This window comes from Ochotona princeps, chromosome 1, assembly GCF_030435755.1.
Source record: "Ochotona princeps isolate mOchPri1 chromosome 1, mOchPri1.hap1, whole genome shotgun sequence".
NCBI lineage: Eukaryota > Metazoa > Chordata > Mammalia > Lagomorpha > Ochotonidae > Ochotona > Ochotona princeps.
In genome coordinates this window covers 60,956,565-60,975,022 of record NC_080832.1, presented here as the reverse complement: position 1 = coordinate 60,975,022, position 18,458 = coordinate 60,956,565, and the positions used below count along the sequence as shown (strand labels likewise).

At 41.0% G+C, this 18,458-nt stretch overlaps 1 pseudogene; it reads right to left on the bottom strand.

Annotated features, from left to right (window-relative positions):
- The window catches only part of LOC131481261 (uncharacterized), a 47,183-nt pseudogene extending 30,564 nt beyond the window's left edge, over positions 1-16,619 (bottom strand).
- Between the last annotated feature and the right edge of the window lie 1,839 nt (positions 16,620-18,458).

Below are 18,458 nucleotides of genomic sequence, written 5' to 3'. Positions count from 1 at the left end.
CACATGTCACCATGCTACAGAAAAATAAAGTCATGAATGATGGAAAAATCAATGTAGCAAGGCAAATAAAAGATGGAATATCTTCTTTACATAGATTTTATGAATATTGGACATAACTAGACATTGGCTGATTAAACCTAAAAATTTGCTATTTATTTATTTATTTAGTGGCTTAGAATAATATTTACTCCCTCACGATTACCCTTTATAAATTCTGAAAATATTATTAAAAACAGGAAAATGAAGGCATGGGTGTTGTGGCACAATAGGATAAGCCACCACATCCTGTATCTGAAGGCCTGGTTCAAGCCTTGTGCACTCTGTTTCTGATTTATCTTCCTGCTAATGCTTGTGGAAAGGCCGTGTATGGTGGTACAAGTGCTTGAGTTCTTATTGCTTACGTGAGGAATCCAGATAGAGTTCTAGGTTCCTGCTTTTGGTCTGGCCCAGCCCTGGGTGATGTAGGCATTTGGGTAATTAAACAGTGGATTGAAAATAAATCTCTCCTTCTGCACCCTCTACCTTTCCTCCTGTTAAATAGCTAGCTAGCTAGCTAGCTAGATAGATAGATAAAGTAGTTTTCAAAACATGAGAATGTACTAAAATGATAGAGCTGCTAACTCTTGTGCTTTTCAGGGTATTTTCATACATTAAAGTCATTTAGGCCTATTACATGTGTCCTATAAAATGACTTTAAGCCATAATTCAGAGTTTGTCATCAGAGTGGAGTGGATTCTAAAGTCTTACAAAGAACTAAATGAGTGAGTGTGTTAGCAGCAATTCAGCGTCCTGCACTGAAAACTCATGTTCCCAGGGTCTTCTTCATGCTTATGCCTGCAGCAGCATTTAACTGAGTTGACCTTGAAATTGTTGTCCTGACTTACTCATCAATATGGAATTTTGGAGAATCTTTTAATGTTTTGAGGATGTATAGGTGTAGGAAAATATTAAGATGGAAACCTTTGCTTCATTCTATTTTCTTGGGACCAGCATACAATATTTACAGGGCAGTTTTCTGGGGCTTGAGGGCAGAGCTCTGTGAAACTGAATGGGACAATCCAGAGCTTCCAAAGCACTAGACCTCTATTGTGTAACCTACAATCAGTAATTGGGCTCATGAAGACTCATAGCATACTCTCTAATTCGTCAGGCAGCAGTGCTGTTAGTTGTTAGTTATTTAAACAAAGATGGGCAAAAAAAAAACTCAATTTCTGATACTGTATTTATCAAATCAAAGGTTTTATGCTAAACTCCAAACATATTTAAACTTGGTTTCAATATTTTCGTGGCCTACATATGTCTCAGAGATAATATAATACCATATTTCATTTAATGTTCTCTTACACGTTCTGTTTTTACCACACTTTCAAGTTAGTGTTCTAAATTGATTCAGCAGAATTAATCTTCAAACACTCTTGCTTCCTTCTGCCAGCTGGTCCCTTCGTAGGTTCTTTGGAAGATATTGAACTGGTAAAAATAAAAATCTCACTTTGTTAAGTGGTTATTCTATCATAAGAAGATCAAAACAGACTCTGGTCAATTTTCAGACCAATCAGTTGAATCCCCTGGGGTATAAATGGGCAATATGAACTATTAAAAAAAAAGCTATTTGTTACAGAAGGAAGAAATAATTTATTTGAGGAAAATTTCTTTACTTGTAAAAGTGATCATTTATTATACTGATTTTTGAGAGATAAATTATGTCACCAGGGTGATAATTTTTAGTAGTATTTGAAAAGCAAAAGTCTTGTTCTGTTGGAAACAATACATCCGAATCATCGTGAGCAGGAGGTACTTAGCACTAAGCACTCAGCATGAGCAATCTCTTTTTTTTTTTTGCTGTCAGAACTATCACACTATGTCACATGGAACAAGCATTTAAGGTCTTAACTATGTTTTAAGTGATTCCTTTGAAGTGAACCAGGCTATGTTCTTCTCTGGGAGAAAGGTTGGCAATAAGAAGAATTTGTTGAGGTGGGCATTGTGGATTAGCAGGTAAAATCGCTGCCTGTGAGACTGGCATTCTATAGGAGCTCCAGTTCCAGATCCAATGGCTGCACTTCTAATCAAGCTTCCTGCTAATGTGCCTTGGAAGGCAGTGGAGAATGGTCCAAGTGCTTGGACCCTGGTAGGCCTGTGGGAGATGGGAAGCAGCTCCAGCCTCCTGGCTTTGGCCTTGCCTAGCTTTGGCTATTGCATTTGTTTGGGCAGTCAACCAGCACATAGGAGATCTCTTTCTCTCCTCTCAATCTGTCTCTTTCTCTCTCTGTACTCTAACTTTCAAATAAATAAATGAATTTTAAAAAAAGGAGAATTATTTACTTGCCTCCATTGGACTCTTCTAGTGATAATATTATAAAAAAGATACTTCAGAAAGTTCATAGAAAAATTAAAATGTAAATTTACTACAAAAATTAAAATCCATGCATAGTTTGTCCACAGCAGGCATTTTTCATGAATTTTGAAACTGTTTTAGTTATAATGGAAAATATGAACTGTGTTATATTCAGGTGCCAAGCCTTCCTTAAAGAAAGGATTAAGGAAATGATATAGTAAGTGAACTGGAAAGGATATGTGGTTATCCTCACTATCATAAATATCATACGAATCCAATAAATTTGAACTGCATTTTCAATGCATAAATTAAAATGTAATGAATATGGGAAAATTAACAGGGATGATAAGTGCTGACTACATTTTTGTCAGGGTCCAATAGGACAATTAGAAGCTACTTTGGATAGTTCAACTTGAAACAAACTAATGTAGGAAATTGGCTGGAAACATTGAAAGGATGCAGGGGCAAATCAGAAAACAGCATATTACCCTGAGATATCTTCCACCCCGACTGCCACTCTTGCTGCTGCTATTGAAGTTGTATTGTTGAACATCAAACTATGTGCTAATGCTCCTGAAATTTCCAGTTGTGCTTCTACAGCTGTTGCTGCCAAAGACAATAGTGGGACCTAAGAGAACCTGAGATGTCGTAGTTGAGTTGGTGGAGATTTTTAGGTCAGATGTGCACAGAAACATGTATTGGAAGTTTGCTCTGAAGATGAAGCAGAGAATGATGAGTCAGCATTTGTTGCAAATGAAACATACTGAAGAGACTAAAGTCAGCCATGACTGGGACATATTATATTTCTATACAAAACTGTTGAATCAGCAGTATTGTACTGTGTACCAAGAATTTGATTTTGGATAATTTATACAATCAATTTATTCTATTTCAATAGTGTGGAACAGTTGTATTTTCCTTAGTTGTAATATGCAAGCTCTGTGCAAGCCCTCTTACATGTATAATGGCTAATATATTTTTCTGGAGTCTGTTCTTTACATAATTCAAAGCTTAACTTTTATTCATTCACTTCAAGTGTTCAGGAGAGAAGGAACCCCAACACCAGAAGCCACCAATCACATAGCTGACTATAATCAGTCCTGTTTGTTCCTTCACTTGTGAAGAAGACTTCATGTTTTGCAAGGAGGGAAGGAAGCGGCAAAGGGAGGGAAGGAAAAGAAGAGAGAGAGAGAAAGAGAGAGAGAGAGAGAGAGAGAGAGAGAGCGAGCTTCCACCTCCTGGCTCACTCCCCAGGTGGCCACCACAGCCAGGATTGGTGAAGGGAGGCTGAAGCAAGGAACTGGCAATGCAAGGTCTCTCATATGAGTGACAGGGACCAACATGTTTGACTCATCACCTGCTGCCTCTCACGGTGCACATTAGCAGGAAACTAGAACTGGAAGTGGATTTGGGATTTTGAGATTATCTTCAATTGTTTGTCTGTTTTTGCTTTTAGTATTCATTTTTATGAAATTCCCCTTTTTCCAAATTATTCCTTTCTCTATTTATCCCACATGTTGATATTGAAAACTTGAGTAGACACCATATTTTCATGGTCACATTATAATAGAAACTATGCCTAACACATTGACAGCAGAAGCAAATGACAGTAAGTTGAAATCTTACTTTTTTTGGAGGTGGTTGGAAGGTGGCTATACATAGAAAGAAGTAATCAAACCTTTAAAGGGGATTCAATAATCAGTTGAGCCAAATAATTACTCGTCTATTTTCTATTTCACTGTGTTGGTCAGGTGTTTGACAGACTGAATGATTTAAGCAAAATTGGTCACTTCAGTACAGAACTATTCTACTAGTTCATTTCTTGAAAGGTATTTAATTTTTTTTTTGAAAGGCAAATTTATAGAAAGAAGGAGAGATAGAGAGACGCTCATCTGATGGTTCACTCCCTATAAATGGCCACAATGCCCAGAGCTGGGCTGTACCAAAGCCAGGAGCCAGTAGCCTCTTTTGGGTCCTCATATGGGTTTATGGTCTCAAGGACTTGGACCATCCTCCAACTGCTTTCCCAGGTTTTAAGCAGGGAGCTGGATCAGAAGTGGAGTAGCTGGGACATGAACTGGTGCCCATATGGGATGCTGGTGCTGCAGGTGGAGGCCTGGACTAGTGCACCATGGTACCACGCACCAAAAGTATAACTGGTGGATTAATGAACATCAGTTTGCAAGCAGTTTGTTGTTATTGTCATAAGAAGATAAGCCCAGAGCTTAATGTTTTCTGATGATACATACAAAAGAATTGACTAGAAATCAATATGCAGACTGCCATATTTCCTTTGTATTTTTCATTTATCTAGTACTTGTTATCAGTTCTATGAAATCCAATTGTATCTTTTGTAAGTATTTATTGTTACTTACAGCCTATTTCTTTCAACTGAGTTCTACCCAGGTCCAAAGTTCTGCTGGGTGATTTCAGTGCCTGTTTGTGGATATCTGGATCTGTTCTGCACCACTTTGGTGGTGGAAGAAGAGGACTCCCTGTCCACCTTCATAGAACATGGGAATTATCACATGTTCACCACCTCTATTTAGGAGGTTCTTTCCTTTGGTTAGTCAGATTGTTTGGTTGTGGCTTCACAAGTTGTTCATGGTACTTTTAAAAAGGATTCATCATAACTTAAAAATCTATGTTTGTTTAATCTTGTCCCCCAAGCATGCTACCATACCATCAACATTCATAATACTTCTTTTCCATCTTAAGTCCCTTAAGAATTGTTACTGGGGCTGGCACTGTGGCATTGCAAGTAGAGCCGCTGCCAACTGCCCACCACCTGTGGCATAGCAAGTAGTCCCTTGTGGTCACTGGTTTGATCGCTTATTGTTACAATTCCAATCACCCTTTTTGCTAATGCACCTGGGAAGGCAGCAGAAAATGGTCAGGTCCTTGGCCCCTGCAAGCATATGGGAGACCAAGAAGAGGTTCCTGGCTTGTGACCCTAGACCCATTTAGCACTGGCCATTGTGGCCACTTGGGAAGCAAACTGGCAGATGGAAGATCTCTCTGTCTCTCTGTCTGTCTTTCTCTCTCCCCCCCCCCCCCCCCCGTCTCTCTAGTTCTCTCTGTAACTCTGCAACTGTTTTTTCAGATAAATACTTTTTTAAAAAAATTGTTGGTTTCTGCAGATTCGTTGGAAAAATTCTAGCTGCCTTTTATTTGAGATGCAAAAATGGATCTTAGGATATTTGTGAGTCCATAAATTTTTAACTTGCTATGAAGATCCACAATCAAATGCAGAACAGTCACCTTGAGACATATTGGTGAGACAATGTGATGTAAGCAGAGGAAATACTAACCAGGACCTGGCAGCAGTGAGTTGCTATGGTTGGACAGATACATAGTAGGATTGGAAGCTGTTTTCCCTGACTCAGAGATTCGCTTATGTTAGTAAGCCATGGAAATCAGGGAGCCTGGCTTCTCAGTTGTGATTTAGACAAACATTTGCCACCTTATGGCTGAGCCTAAGTAGCACGAAAACCATGGCTGTCAGGAATATAGGCACACACCCTGATTTTATGAACAAAATTAGTCAATTACATAGATGGTGTTTTGTGTTTTTTGAATAGTTTTAACTCTGAAATCTTAATATAGTCCTGAAAAAATTTAGTTTGGCTAATAGAAACTGGCAGCTACTTTCTGTATAGAACCATTCCCTGGGGGTAAAGTTGACAGCATCATTTCATGTAAGTCCAGTTCTCTCACACAGGAGAACCATAAAGATTAATGAAATCATTTTAAGAAATTCTTTGATAGCAAATTATAGAACAGAATTTTTAGAAAAAATACTATCATGTCTGGGTTTTGAAAATGGAGAATCCACTCCTTTCTCAAGTAAATTAGAATTTATCTATCTAATCTCTTTTCCCCTAAAACATGTCTTTGAAATCAGTACAAATTTAGCCTAGAGTAATAACACTGCATATATGCACAAATTGGCCTTGTTTTTTAAGTTAAAGGGGAAAAAAGAAAAAAAAATCAGGTTGAGAGTCACTAAATTAGTGCCATGGCTTAAAAATACTGATGATACCAATCATAAAGAGGTAAGCATTTAATAAGATTTAAAAGATCTCAATGCCAAATTCAATTAAACAATTATTTAAAAGAACGTTTAGAGTGTTTAGAGAGGGGTTTTTGTTTATAGACTTAATGATGGTAGATAGCATAGTCAAGCTGTACCTGCATTCAATCCTTCATATTCAAAATGTCTTATAGTGTCATGCTGAAAGCTTGAATCTGCACAGATCAGTGGCATGCTGTTTTGATTATAACTCAGCCTATCCATTTAAGAAAACTGAGAAGTTGTTTCAGCTGATTTCCTGCAGGTGTGTCTGATTCCCTGGGCCTCATTGTTTCAGTAAGATAAGTGGAGACCTCAGATCTTCATGAAATAGGGATAGGAGGGGGAAATTTTGGCATGAATTGTCTTTAAGACAATCACAGAGCCAAAGTCATAGAAGAGGAAGCGAAAGTGTATGTAAGTGTGTATACCCAAGCATATGCCCCTCAGAAATCAAAGAAATCCATCAAGTGTTCAAGGATCAATATCAGTTTGCTAGATTAGCAGAAATGAAAAGTTAAAATCTTGAGTATTAGATAGGAAATTTAAAACAGATGCTGTGACTTACTGCAGGTAGGTGGTTTCATAGTAGCAACTTTTCTGACCAGTGTATTGGCACCATGTATTCAGAATTTTCAAAAATGGTCTCTTGGTCTATTTATTCATGTCCAACAAATCTGTCCCAAAGAATAGTAAAATCTCAACAATACAGAATGTCCACTGAAGTGTTAGTTATTACCTCACAAAGGAGATGAGTAACATAAATTCAATTTAAAATATGTGCTGTGAGGTGAATTGTGTTTAAATCACACATGTTTAGAAATATTAGTATAGAAGACATGGTTAGTTTTTTATTTTATTTTGGTTTTACATTTATATATTTTCTAATTTAATTACTTTTGTAATGAGATCATATTATGATAAATATTCATAATGATTCATTAAATGTTGAGTTAGGACTGATTTTTATTTTCTTTTAAAGAAAGTTGATAATTTTTCAAATTCTCTAGGGAGTCATCTTATGCCTTTTTATAAATTCAGACACAAAACTAAAACAACAGCAAAATACACCATATTTGATTACCAGCATTATATTTAAATTGTTTTTCAATGTCCACCCACTTATAATAATTGTATGGAAGATAAAACCTATCTGAGCAGAAAAGACACCTAATAGAACCAGCTGTCCTCAGAAAACGCAGCTATTTAGCTTGGTAATATTTGTGGAGTTTTTTCCATTAAAATACAGGACAGAACTGAATATTTTCCACTAGATATCTAATCTAATTAGATCATTTTGAAAAGGTTATTCTTTGCACTTTCAAATGTCTTAAAATATCTTAGGCATTTTGAAGTTTAGAGATTGGTTCATAGGGTGCACACATTAAGTTCAGCTCTTATATAATTTATTCAACATCTTTCTCGTAGATTCACAGCAGGGCATTGGAAATCACTTCCAATTTTTTAATTTATTTTGCTTTTCCACATCAAATCATAGGGAATGAGAATCAATTGCCCTTTGGAAAACCTTAGCCAAGTCTCAAAGTTAAAAATAAAGTTAAAAATATCTGTGAGGGTTTTAATAAACAAGTTGTAAACCATATTTTTATTAGTATAATCACAATAAAAAAGTAAAGATGAGGTTTGAAGAGATTTGTAACACAGCTGAGTGATTATAAGTATTTTCATAGTTTATATGAGAAACCTATTTATGCCAAAACTTATATTTTTTGGCCATTCATTATTCTCAGCTTCTAACTTATTTTAAATATTATTTTTAAATGCATGTTTATTAACTTAAAAGAGCATTTGTATGCATTCTATAGGAATGGTTTCAAGCAGACAATCCCACTCCCCTTACTCCTCAGCTCTCCCCTGTCTCCCTCCCTCCCCTCTCTTTATAAGTTTTTGCTAATACATAATTTTAATCCATTTCATATTTGTAAACTTAATTTGCCCCAGATCATCATTTTGAATAAGTAATAAGTAGTACTCCCACTTACATAAGAGTATAAACAAAGGCTAAACACAACTATTATTTTACAAAATGACCATTTCATTCCTACATGTATTTTTATACCCTATCTTAACCAACACATATCAGAGAAAGCTATATTTGTGAAAAAACCATTTTTCAGTTTATGCAGCAATTGCATGTTGACTATTGAGCTTTACCGCATAATATGTACAACTGTTATATATTAATCAAAAATTACAAATAAGAAAAAGAAAAATTCATGAAAAAATGGAATCTAGGCTTATTTTGAAATTCATGCATAGCTTTTTTATATAAGATGCATGTTCATAACTGGTCTACAGGAGGCAGGGATACAATACCACAGCACTGAAGGCAAAGGCTGAGGCAGGTGAGGGGAACACCCATGGGCCTCATGTGAGCTAGATCGGGGAAAGGCCTGATTGGGCTGACTGTTCCGAATGGTGCAAGCAAAATTAGAGTGGGCAAGGGTTGGTAGGGCTTTGCCACATCATCAGATGGCAGAGGCTGGCCCTGGGGGCAAATTCTGTCAAGTTAAATGCCAGAACAATCTGGAGAGTGCGCAATCCAGAAGTTGGAGTGACCTAGTAGGGAGATAATGGGCACCTCCCTCGTGGGTAACCACTCTGACTGGAGAGCATGAAAAACAGGACAGGGGCAGGGGTTGCTAAACAGAAAGGCACCTGTCAGTATGTGTGTGGGCTGGATAGTAGGCTGGTTGAGTCGAACTAGGCTTCAATGCCCATTGACAAGTACCAGAGCTTAATGGGAGGTGGGACAGAATGAACAAGTCTGCGGTATATACTGGCAAGCATGGGAACTAGGGAAGGGAGCAGGCCTGGTGGGGGTTATGGGGAGCCACCCCAACTAGGTTGCAGCTCCCACTAGTTTGCGTGAGGACCAAGTATGAAGTGGGTAGGATTGAGCTGGACCACAATACCCATTAATCCAAGTGGATGACAGGGCTGGAAACAGAACTGACCCAGCGGAGACTTTAAGCAGGGCCATGACATTAACAAACACGTTATAGAACCATATATGGGGGAAGATTCTATGGGGACTGTGTGGGCCAAATCCTATGGAAATTCTAGCCCCACAGGTTACTTAAAGAGATGGAGTGGTGGACTAAGCTAGGTGTGACCGGGGAGCCTGCCATCGATAACAGATTGGAGAACTGATGGCAGTCTGGACTGGTCGGGGCAGCAGTGCTCGAGTGTGCGTCGGCCGGACTGCAATGTTCACTAGCATATGTAAGACCAAGGGGAGGGCTGGACTGTGCCGGGCACTGGCCCAAAACCCAGTGGCATGTATGAGAACTGGGTCTGGGAGGGGATCAGGGGGAGAAACTTGGGAAGCTCCCCTGGCGAGTCATAGCTCCCACTGGTGAACAGGTGGTCCAGACCTGGGGGTCGGACAGGCTGGGCAAAGTAGCACCAATGGGGCCCGGTGGCGTGGCCTAGTGGCTAAAGTCCTCGCCTTGAAAGCCCCGGGATCCCATATGGGCGCTGGTTCTAATCCCGGCAGCCCCACTTCCCATCCAGCTCCCTGCTTGTGGCCTGGGAAAGCAGCTGAGGACGGCCCAATGAATTGGGACCCTGCACCTGCGTGGGAGACCCGGAGGAGGTTCCAGGCTCCCGGCTTCGGATCGGTGCGCACCGGCCCGTTGCGGCTCACTTGGGGAGTGAATCATCGGACAGAAGATCTTCCTCTCTGTCTCTCCTCCTCTCTGTATATCTGTCTGTAATAAGATGAATAAATCTTTAAAAAAAAAAAAAGTAGCACCAATGGCTCATCAATGTATGAAAAGGCGATGAAATGGGCACACCGGGCAAGACTAAGCAAACCTTAGCCTACAAGTGAGATTGAAAACCAGGATGGAGCACAGGACATGCCCAGCTAGGTTCTTGCACCAACTGGTCTGCGTGAGTCACAGATGCTGAGCCACAGTGTCTAAGGCAGGGATCGGGACAGGTGAGGGGCTGCGCCAAGCTGAGTCAGAGCAACCACTGGCATGCTGAATACTGGCTGGGAAGAGGCCCGGTTGGGGAGCTAAGGGGACACCCTAGCTGGGTGGAGGTTCCCACCAAGGGATGCACGAGCTGGAATGGGGCTGCGTTCTGGTCAGGATACAGTTGTAGTCTCCCTTGGCACAAGTGGACTGGGAGAAGACACACCAGGCTGGGCCAGACTGCAACACCTTCTGGTGTTCTGGAGGACCAGAGTAGATGTGGGACGGACTAGGCTAGGTCTTAACCCAAACTGAGCCACATATGAGCTGTATGTGGGTATGGACGAGTCGTGGCTGGGCTGAAACATCCAACAGCAAGAACCAGAATGGGTGGAGGCCAGTTAGGAAAAGCCACTGTTCCTGCTAGGACAGCAGGTGAACTGAGTAGGGCTGGCTCATGGATCCACTGGTATGCGTGAAATCTGGCACTCAGGGGTTCTGATGGAGGAGCCTGGGCAACTCCTCTGGCAGGACACAGACCCGGCAGGTAAGCGCAAGAAGCATGGAGGGAAACAGCCCAAAAGAGGTCATGGAAAGTGTCCCACTGGCATACATTTGGTATGGGTAGGGGGCAGACAGGCTGAATCAGTTCACGTCATCCACTGGCGAATCCGAACGCTGGAACACAGTGTGGGTTGAGCCAGGTTTGGTTGCAACAAAAACAGTGTACAACACAGAATGCCAAGGTGAGGTTGCCTGTGCTAGATGTGACTGCAGCACCCAACCAGCACACATGAAAATCAGGAAGGGAGGGAGCAGAGCCGGCAGGGGAATAAGGGTGGTTCCCTTGCTGGACAGCTACTGCCACTGGAGAGCATGAGCTGGGATGGGAGTAGACCAGACTAAACAGGGCTACAACACCTGTGGGTCTCCTGTGGCCCAGATCAGGGAAAAGCCAGGCTGAGCTGATTATTCCTACTGGTGCAATCTACAGTTAGAGTGGGTGAGGGTTGTTGGGGCTTAGCCACAGCATCAGCTGGCAGAAGTTGGCACAGGGGGCTAGTTCTGTCAAGTTAAACCACAGAACCACCTGGAGAGCACATAATCTGGGAGTGGGAGTGGGAGTGGCCTGGGAGGGAAATAGTGGGCTCCTCCCTCTTAGGTTACCACCCCCCACAGAAGGGCACAAAAACTAGGACAGGGGCTAGACAGAGACACTCAACAACATCTGTGAAGGCTAGATAGTTGAGCTGGCTAGATGGAACAAGGTTTTAATACCTATTGACATGTATGAGAGCAGAAGGGGATATGGGACAGACTGGACTAGTCTGCCACACATACTGGCAAACCAGGGTAGGGGGTGGGCTTGGTTGGGGTTATTGTGGGTCGCTCCAACTAGGCTGCAGCTCCCACTGGTTTATGTAAGCGTCGAGTATGTGCTGGGCAGAACCAGGCTGGACTGCAAACACCCATTGGTTCCAGTGAAAGGGCTGAAAACAGAATCAGCCCAGCAATTGCAACCACCAGCTGATTTGGGCAATGGTCTGTGCCGGGCTCTGTACTTGCTAGTACATACAAGAATCTGGATGGGAACACCTCAGACAAAATTTCTTTGGGGATCCCCCCAATTGAGCTTCCGGACTCAGAACCCTAACCAAGAAAAGACAGAGGACAGAACAAGTCAATCAACCACCTCATCTATATGTTGGCAATGAAAATACTGGGCAAATGGAGACTCTATGATGGACTATGTCAATCAGAGCATTCTGTAGCGGCCTCATCGTGCTGGGAGTGGTGAGAGTGGCAGCAATTCATAACTGGTGAGCTATCAAAACCACTTAAGCAAGACCCTCAGAGCATGCCCCACATCAGGGACCTGGGGTGGGTGGGTGGGAGACTACGTGGGGCTTCTCCCTTAAAATTCCCTTTTACATCAGATATATTAAGGAAACACTATGGAACTAATTGTCTTGCCCTACTTCCTTTAGTGCTTGAACCTTTTTACCTTAATTATGTCAAGATTGTAAAAAAAATATTAAAAGATACATGTTCATGAACTTTTTGGAGATTCCTTATATTGCTTTCCAAGTGTTTTGTCCCGAAATAGATTTGCCTTTTAATTGATGTACCATAAACTTTTTCCAAGCACCCTGGTAGATCTCTTAAACTCATATGTAACTACAAATATCTATGCATCTGTTTATCATCCATCTTATCTATCTATCAATCAATCAGCTCACATTCTCATACACAGAGACATGCTCCAATATTGTTTGGCGTATTATTTTTGTTTCTCTTTCATTCATAATAGTTTATTCACTTGCTCATTTCATCCACTCAGTGTTTTTTGAAAATTGTAATGTGATGGATATTTAGACACTACAGATGCCAGGATGACGCAGATACACTCTGGGTTTGAGGAGACTGCAATATCATAGGGAGATGAATAAGTAAATGATACTACTGATTATAATAAAATGGGGGAGCCACAAAATATTATGAGAATACTAGCAAGAAGATGAATAAGTTCATTTGACTCGGTTGGGGAGAGACAGGAATGGAAGGAAAGAGCACTGAGATTGTGTCTAGTGAATAGATTTGTTGGGTAGAGGGGCAAAGTAGATTCTTTGTCCTTTGCCGGGGAATGTCAGAAAAAGCACCTTTGATTTGTGTATGCATACCCCATAATGCATAGAACTTGACAGAATTTTAGGTCAAATAGAAGGGAATTGTTACCAGTTTCCAATTGTGAAAGATTTTGTACAACTGGCTATATTTAAGCCTCAATCCCAATGGCTTGGGACAGGACTGTCATCCAGGTACAAGGTGTTTTTTTTTTTTTTCTTTTTTTTAATGTGTATTTATTTTATTGGAATGACTGTGTGTGTGTGTGTGTGAGAGAGAGAGAGAGAGAGAGAGAGAAAGAGAGAGAGAGAGAGATAAAGAGAGAGAGAATGTGCCTCTTTTATTGTTAGTTCACTCCACAAATGGGATTTTGGGCCATGGGTTTGGGCCAGGACAAAATTTTGAGCCAGGAACTCCATCCTGATCTCCCATGTGACTGGCAGAGGCCCAGCGCTTGTGCTGTATTTGCTGCTTCTCTGGCAAATTATCAGGAACCTGGAGCAGAAGCAGAGAGCCAGGACCACAACAGGCACATCAAAATGGATTGCCAGCACTGTAAGCGTGGCTTTGCCTGGTGCATCACAACGCCATTCCCTCCAAAGTGTCCTGGTTTCCATGGCTAAGGACCATGTTGCTATTCATCTGTTCCAATTTTCCTGATTCCTACAAGATACAAATAAGGCCCCTTCCATGCAGAAGGCAACATTCTGTTCCTGTAGAAGTGCTTTGTCAAACACTGCTTGTCTCTTCAAAGGTGTGACTTTCAGGATCAGACCACAAGCAACAGCTGCAAGATTGAGACCTCATTTGCAATGACTCTGGAAGTCCAAATTCTGTGAATCAAACGCACACATTCCGGCTGGCAACCAGGTCAAAATGGCAATAGCTCTCTAACAGCCACCCTTTCTCTCTCCATTTGCTCTCTCACCTTTTGGGAGACTTTAATTGGGTGTGAATTTTCTTTACTGCTGAGACAACTGTGGTGTTAAAAATAAGTTAGCCCTTTGCCTGTCTCCCAAGCAGATGTGTTCCCAGGCCTGACTGGTCTCCCTCACTTTGCAAGTTAATCATATTCAGTGTGAGCCTGAATTTTCAAGTCCATCTGTTTTCCCCATCTCTGTAGGCACAGTATTAATACAGAGTCTTAAAAAGAGTTAGAAAAACGGCTTCCTTTTGCTTAAAATATTTTATTTTTTCCCCTTCTTATCTTTTTTATTTTATGATACAATTCCATAGGCTCTGGAATTTTCCTTACTCCCTCCCCAAATTCCCTCCCCCCCACTGATTTCCTCTATGTATGTCACAATAGTATAGTCCTTCATAAGCAGTTATAAGTCTATCATTCTGCTATTTAAGTGTGTCTTGACATTGCAGATACAGACAATGGCAGAAAGTCCAGCATTCTCCCATTCAAGTACTAACCAAGCCAGACCCTGCTTAGCTTCCGAAATCAGACTAGATCGGGCGTATTCAGGGTGGTATGGCCGTAGACAAAGTCCAGCATTCTACTGTAAAGATACATTTAACAATTTCATTTTGGGAGTCCATATTTGATTTGGAAGTAGAGATGCATACTGTATTGTATCTTCACATCTTCACATATGATAGTCTCTAAAACATAGTTACTATACATTCCCTTAAATGAAAAGCCATAGAACAAAAAGTTAAATAACATGCTACTAACTGACCACCGTGTTGCTGAAGAAATGAGAAAGAAAATAAAAAACCTTCTTGGAGAAAATGCTTAAAATATTTTGAATTTGATGCAGTAGCCACTTCTCTAAGAACACAATCATTGCATAACAACTTGTATCCCTGTTGCTATCTGAGCTCTTTGAAACCCTGCCTGTGACAACCAGGTGTGTCTCTGCTGTCTTCTAAAGTAGGCATCCCTTACAAAGTTTAATAATTATGGGGCTGCATTTTAGTGAGTTAGTGTTTTTAGTGCCAAGTGCACTGTGAACTCTGTAGTAATATGAACATGTTTTCCTCCATCTACTTCTGAAACTTACACATATTCCACATGTATGTTCTCTTTGTTGACAGCCTTATATTATTAACTTACAACAAAAACTTTAGAGTGAGGAATGAAGAGAGGCCTGAAGGTTCACAGCAAAAATTTGGAGGTTTACAATCTTTCCTGAATTCTTCTTTTTTTAGATTTATTTATTCTTATTACAAAGTCAGATATACAGAGAGGAAAAGAGACAGAGAGGAAGATCTGTCCGATGATTCACTGCCCAAGTGGCCGCAATGGCCAGTGCTGCGCCGATCCAAAGCCAGGAGCCAGGAACCACTTCCGGGTCTCCCACACAGGTGCAGGGTCCCAAGGCTTTGGGCTGTCCTTGACTGCTTCCCCAGGCCACAAGCAGGGAGCTGGATGGGAAGTGGGGCTGCCGGGATTAGAACCGGCGCCCATATTGGATTCCAGCGTGTTCAAGGCGAGGACTTTAGCTGCCAGGCCCACCTGAATTCTTTAATTTTGACTTTTATGGATGCTGTTTTAGTGACTTAATACTACAGAACAAATTGCCTCAATGCTGAACCACTTCACACAGTTTAGGCAGCTGCCTTGCGTTAGGTTCTGAGGTCACAGCACTTGCCCTCTGCTCTGCACAGCCACAACCTATCACTTTATCAGTTGGTACCTCCAGCACATGGGTTCCCTCTGAGCAACAGCTGCTCTGTAAGGCTGTCAGGTGGCCCTGGGGTCTCTTCCCACCACCGGACCTAACTTGTGAAGATGGTGGACCCAGAGCAAAAGTGCTAAGACGACATGGCTGCGGTCATGAAAGATGTTATGGAAATGAATGGGTCACAGGGTGGTGCAGAACAAAACTTTGTTTCTGTGTCTTGTAAGAATATTTTAGGCCATTTGGGGAGTGGACTAGAGAATGGAGGGAGATTCTTTTCTCTGTGGGTCTGCTTTTCCAGTGAAAATAATTAAACCTTAAAAAAAGGTCCTCTTTCCAGAAATTCCTTTACATTCCTTGTTCTCATATTGAATGAGTCTGCCTCCACACAGCAGCTGTTGCGTGTGTGTCCTGGTGTATATTTGGTTTAGTTTTAATGAGTACCTGTGTGAAATCCGGAGACTTGTTTTGTTTCTGTGATTTATCTAGGCAAGAAGAGGTGTGAGCAATAATGGAGGCACAGCTGAAAGATGCTTTTACTGACACCAAAATTGTTCTCACTGTTACCAGTTCAAGAGGATATAGAAGAGAAACTAGAATGATGATGACTGTAGAACAAATCCACTCCGTAACAATGCACTATTTACCTAGTAGGATTTCCCTTCCTACTCCCTCCTTAGCCAGGCAGACTAGCAGAGGCACTTCACAGTTTTTGTGCCATTGTGGGAGCCTGGAGCCCATGAAATGGGTGGGAAAAGATCTGAGGAGGGGAAGTAGGTGAGATTTTCCCTGACTCATCTCTGTGTGCTTCCTGTAGCATTTGGAAATGATTTACTTTAATTATAAAAGCAATCTCCACTTTAAAAAAACAACAGCAGCAGATTGAATGGTTCCTCTGTGGGTTACACCTGGGTCACCCATATGGCTGTGAATACTGGACGTAAGGTCCAGATGGTCTCATCTTGTGTTTGGCAGTTGATGTTGGCTGCCATCATTTGGATCCCCTCCATGTTGCTTCTCCTACTCTGCTAGGTTATGCTGGCTTTTTAAAATGGCATCTTATACAGGATTCCAAGAGGGTAAAGGTAGAAGCTTCAAGGCTTGCTGAGAACTGAACTTTGGAATTCACAAAATGCCACATCTGCCACATGTATGGATTAAGAGCTTTCATAAGGTAGCTTAGGTTCAAGATAGAAAAGAGTAAACTCTAAGGGAGATGTTGTGACACATGAGATTCTTTTTGTCTTCTAAAAAAATTCTCACTATTTACTCATGTGAAAGGGAGGGAGATAGTGAGGGAAGGAAGGAAGAAGGGAGAGAGACAGAGATAGAGGGTGAGGGAGAGAGTTAGAGACTGAGATTTTCTGTTTACTGCTTTCTTTCTCCCAAATGCAAGCCACAGCTGAACCAAACTAAAGCCAAAATTCATTCTGGATTTTCGGCATGGAATATGTCAGTCACCTCTACTATTCCCAGGAGTGCACGTTAACAGAAAGGTGGAGTCAAAGGGTTAACCAACTCAGACCAGGCACTCTGATACATGATGCAGGCATCCTAAGTGGCATCTTTTAACCGCCATTGTGGCAATATTTGTTTTTCAATATAACATGTATTTTTAAAGATTTATTTATTTAATTGGAAAGTCTAAGTTACAAAGAGAGAAGCAAGGAGAGCCAGGAGATCTTCCATCTGCTGATTCACTCTGCAAATGGCTGCAATGGTCAGAGCTTGGCTCATCTGAAGCTGAGAGCCAGGAGATACTTCTCCGTCTCCCACAATAATGCAGGGACCTAAGGATTTGAACCATTCTCTGTTGCCTCCCCAAGCACATTAGCAGGGAGCTGGATCAGAGGTGGAGCACTTGGGACATAATCCAGTGCCCATATGGCATGCCAGCACTGCTGGCAGAGCATTAGTCTGATAAACCACTATGCAAGCCCCTCAATAAAATATTTTTGAATTATCATGATAATAAAGATGCAAATGAATGTTGATACTAACAGTACTGAATAGTTCTACTGTCTCAGTAGTATTCTATATATGCTCTGAACTGAATTGAGCTAAGATGAGTGTTCCAAGTACTTTGTAACAACCATTTGGAATGGGCGGTATTATTTTCCTGAATTTGTAGTGGGGGAAACTGCAAGTTCAAACAGTTAAAGAGATTACTCAAAATCTTGGAGGAACTAATCAGCAATTTAGTGATGTGAACATAGATTGACTTGATAATTTGCCTGTCCCCTACTACTATGTACCTTCATTCCTTATGGTGTTTGTAGTATGATTTTCCTTCTCAACATCAATCAATCAATTGTGATTTTAGATGATGATTTAAAGTATAAAGGGTTGATAGTGATTTTTGCAGTACAGTCATTATTGCTCAAGGTGGGTTGGTAAAAAAAATAATAGTCTATTATCACATGTACATGCTACTAACTTCTAGTGAACCTGATTCTTACAATTGTCAATAAAGTGGGTTTCAACTTTTGAAAATTTTCATTCTGAAAGACAGACAGAAACTCAAGTAATTAATGCAGACTTCATCTGGTCCTCTTCCTGGATTTCTGTCAATCAGTAGGTTCCTAATGAACCAGAAACCATGAAAGTCTGTCCTCTGCTACTATTTTGCTCTTTCTGCATAAATTTATCTTGGGTTATTTCTCCTGTCTCTTACTTCCTTTACATTTCCATTGGCCATAACTTCTCGCAGCAAAAAGTGGGGTCTGTAGAGTTTGTTAGAAGTGCAGGCTATCACACTACAGACCTATTCCACTCGAATCTGCATCTTAACACTATCACAAATGATGTGCAGGCACTGCAAGGTTTGAAAATTACTGGAATAGTGAATA